The sequence below is a fragment of the Urocitellus parryii genome, chromosome 9 (genome assembly GCF_045843805.1).
Source record: "Urocitellus parryii isolate mUroPar1 chromosome 9, mUroPar1.hap1, whole genome shotgun sequence".
In the NCBI taxonomy this organism is placed as follows: Eukaryota; Metazoa; Chordata; class Mammalia; order Rodentia; family Sciuridae; genus Urocitellus; species Urocitellus parryii.
Window position 1 is genome coordinate 64,418,311 of NC_135539.1, and position 4,351 is coordinate 64,422,661.

The 4,351-nt window shown below is 30.6% G+C and overlaps 1 non-coding gene across 1 annotated transcript; it reads left to right on the top strand.

Moving 5' to 3' along the window:
• Nucleotides 1-2,710: 2,710 nt before the first annotated feature.
• Nucleotides 2,711-2,817, top strand: LOC144257067 (U6 spliceosomal RNA). Its single transcript, XR_013344378.1, has one exon. It is a non-coding gene; the product is annotated as a U6 spliceosomal RNA (small nuclear RNA).
• Nucleotides 2,818-4,351: the final 1,534 nt, after the last annotated feature.

Sequence of the window (4,351 nt, forward strand, 5' to 3'; positions counted from 1 at the left end):
TCTTGTGTCTGTATTCTTTAGGAATATTGGTCTGTAGCTTTCTAGTCTTTCATATTTATTTTAAAGTTTTTTTATTTGTTCTTTTTATATATACATGAAAGTAGAATATATTTTGACATATTATACATACATGAAGTATAACTTATTCTAATTAGGATCAAATTCTTGCATTCTTGTGGTTGAACATGATGTGAAGTCACTTAAATTTCTTTACTAGTATTAGTTTTGGGGTAAAATCAGCCTCATAAAATAAATTGGAAAACATTTCCTTCTACTGTTTTACAGGATTGGTCTTATTCTTTCCTTAAATATTTGGTAGAATGCATCAGTAAAATCCTCTGGACCTACAGATTTTCTTTGCAGGAAGGTTTACAATCATAATTTTGTTAGATAGGGATATTTAAATTATTTTGTTATGAATGAAAAAGAATGGCTGGTCATTTGTTCTGATCTTTCAAGTAACTTATTAATTCTAAATAATTTGATGAACTTATTGGCATACTTTTGTAACATTGCTTTGTTACGCCTTTAGTGTGTATGAAATTGTTCATTCCTGATGCTGGCCACTGTGTCCTCAGCTTTTCTTGTCCAGTTTGGCTAAGGACTCACCAGTTCTACTTTTCAGAGAATCAGCTTTTGGTTTTATCCATCTTCTCTCTTTGTTGTGCCTTTATTATTTTATTAATTTCTGGTTAATTATTTTCTTCCATGTAGTTTGGGTTCTGTTGCTCTTATTTTTCCTAGTTTCTTATGGTGGGATCTTAGATAATTAATTTCAAACTTTTCTTCTTTCCAATGTAAGAGTGTAAGTTATCAATTTCCCTTTCAGGGCTGTTTTAGATGATCTCCCACTTTTGATAGATGCTGCTTTAATTTTCACTCTGTTCAAAATATTTTCCAATTTTATTTGTGATTTCTTTTTTTTGACCAGTGTCATTTATAAGTATGCTGTTTAATTTACAAATTTTGGAGCATTTCTAGATGTCTTCCTATTTGGGGTTTCTAATGAATTTCATTGTCATCAAAGAATATACTTTGTATATTAATCCTTTAAAATTTATCAAGCCTTGTTTTAGAGTCCATTGTGGTTTTATCCTGATAAATGTTCTATGTGTACTTGTGCCTTTTTTAGGTGCAGTTTTTTTTTTCCTGAGTACATTTGTTTAATCTGACACATTACATCAAAACATCACACTGTACACCATTAATAGGTTATTATTTCTACATATTTATGTATCCATTAAAAATAAATTTAATTTAGATTTCAAAAATAAATGTCAAAATTTTATTCTTTGATTTTTAAAAGCCATTTAAGGATTTAAAAAAATGTTTTCAGCTCCCAGATTTAGATCTTTTCCTGTAACAAAATGTCTGAGATAATCAACCAAAAAAACAGGGAAGGTTTGTTTTGGCTCAGAGTTTTGAATGCCTCAGTTCATGGTTGATTAGTCTCATTGCTTTTGGGCTAATGGTGAGGCAATATATCCTGTCAGGAATGCATAGTAGATTTTAGTCTAGGAGCTGTATTGAAGTCCACAAGTGGACTTGGGTTTTAGCTCAGTGGTACAGCACTTGTCTAGCACATGTGAGGCCTTGGGTTCAATCCTCAGCACCTCTTAAAAATAAGTAATTAAAATAAAGGTGTTATGTCCATCTACAACTAAAAATGTGTATAAAAAAGTCGACAACTATAATTTTGTCTACTTCTTTTACATTGACTGGTTTTGCTTCATGTATTTTGAAGCTCTGTTGGCATTGTTATGTTTTCTGTATTACTATGAGCACCTGATCTGAAATTTACTTTGTCTAATATTGATATAATCAATTTCCTTCTTTTGGCTTAGAGCTTACATAGCATATATTTATCTATCATTTGTCTGATCTTGGGGGTAATTTTTTGGGAAATTCCTTTCATTGCTCTTTCATTTTTAACCTGTCCATGTCTGTAAAGTCTGTTTCTTGTAGACAGCATATAGTAGGATCTTATTTTGTACCTAATCTGATAATCTGTGTCTTCTAATGTGAGTATTTAGACCACTTACTTTCAATACTATTGTTAACATGGATGACTTTAAATTTACCTTTTTGATAATTATTTTCCTTCTGTACCATCTATTTTTTTGCTTTAGTTTTTTTCTTTGTTCCTTTATCCATTTGCATCAATCAAATATTTTTTTATGATTCAAGTTTATCTCCACTATTGGTTTACTAGCTTAACCTCTTCTTTTATGATTTTTTAAAATTGTTTACTCTAGAGTTTATAATATTTAACTAGTCACAGTCTCTTTTTAACAATATCATATCACTTTACATGACAAGTGAGAACCTTACAGCAATATACTTCCATTTTCTTCCTCTTGTTCTTGGTGCAATTATTGTTACACATATTACTTTTACATATATTATTAACCCTCACACTTTGTTTCCTTTAAATTGTCAAATATCTTTAAAGAGATTAAATAGGAGGAAGAATATTTTTATATATACACACATGTTTACCATTTCTAGCATTCTCTATTCCTTTGTGTGGATTAAAATTTCCATCTGTTATCATTTTCTTTCTGCTTGAAGAGCTTCCTTGAACATTTCTGCAGTTGTGTTAGTGATGAATATATGTTGTTTTACTCGTAATGTCTCTTTTTCACCTTTTCTTTTGTACAGAATGATTATATTTATAGTGTAGGAGAATGTATGTTTAAAAATGCATGGAGTACTTGCTTTGGCAGCACATATAACAAAACTGGAACAACACAGAGAAGATTGGCACAGGCCCTGTGCAAGGATGACACACGCCTTCAAGAAGAGTTCTACATCTTTGTACTCAAAGCCCTGAAATGTGCACTTAAAATGCTTAAATATTAAATCTTATGCTATGTATATTTTACCACAGTAAAAAATGCACAGAAATTGATTCTAAAACACACATATAAAACTGTTAATATTAGTTTACTCCTAGAAGAAAGAGTTGGAGGTAAAAGGCAACTTTTAGGATTCTTTAATTTTTAAACTTTTAATATGGAAATACATCACACACACACACACACACACACACACACACACACACACCCCATTTAGGGCAAAATGCTCATGAACATTTCCTAAAATTAGGGACATTCTCTATAACCATAGTATATTTACAAATACAGTAAACATAATTTTAATTTTGTTAATTAGTTAAAATTGTATGTAAGTTATACAATATGATGTTTTTATGTACATATTCCTTGTGGAATGGCTAAATCAAGCTTTTTAACATAGGTATTACCTTATATACTTATCATTTTTGTGTGATGGGAACACTTAAAATTCACTCTCTTGGAATTTTCAAGTATAAAATGTGTTGTTATTAACTGTAATCAACATAATATACAATAGATCTCTTGAACTTTATGCCTCCTTAACTGAAATTTCAGGTCCTTTGACCAAAATCTTTACTCCATCTAACCTCATAGTTTCTGGTAACCACCATTTTACTCTCTGCTCCTATGAGTTAGACTTTTTTTTTTTTAAACACTCCACATGTGACTAAGATTGTGCAGTATTTTTCTTTCTTTTTTTGTAGACAGCATATAGTAGGATCCTTGTTGTCATTAATGATAGGAATTCCTTCTTTTTTTAAGGGCTGAAAATATTCCTTTATGTATTTGAACTATATTTTCTCTATTCTTCCACCTGTCAATAGATGACTTAGGTTGATCGTATGACTTGCTGACTGAATACTGCTGTGGTGAACATAGTCATGCAGGTGTCTCTTCAATACTCTGATTTCATATTCTTTGGGTGGACACCCAGTTTGCTGGCTCATGTGGTACTTCTATGTTTAATTTTTTGAGGAAACTCCATACTGTTTTCCATAATTACTATAATCCCAGTAATAGTACATGAATCTTTCTTTTTCTCCACATCCTCTCCAACACTTGTGATCTTTCATCTTTTTGATGATGGCTATTCTAACAGATGTGAAGTCATATCTCATTATGGTTTAAAATTGTATTTTCCTGATGATTCGTGAGGTTGAACTTTTTTTTTCATATACCTGTTGGTCATCTATATTTCTTTCTTTCTTTTTTTTTTAAAATGTCTACTCAAGTTCTTTTTTTCACTTTTTAGTTGGGTTGTTTTCTTACTATTCAGTTAATTTGAGTTCCTTATGTGTTTTGGACATTAACACCTTTTTGTCTGTATAGTTTATAAATATCTTTCCCCATTCCATAGGTTATTTTTTAAAATCAGTTAATTGCTTACTTTGCTGTGCTTCAAATTACATTTGTTTCCTGCGTTTTTGGTCATACCTCACCCTAAAAAATAATTGTCCAGAACAATGTCATGGGCTTTTCTTCCTGTTTTCTTC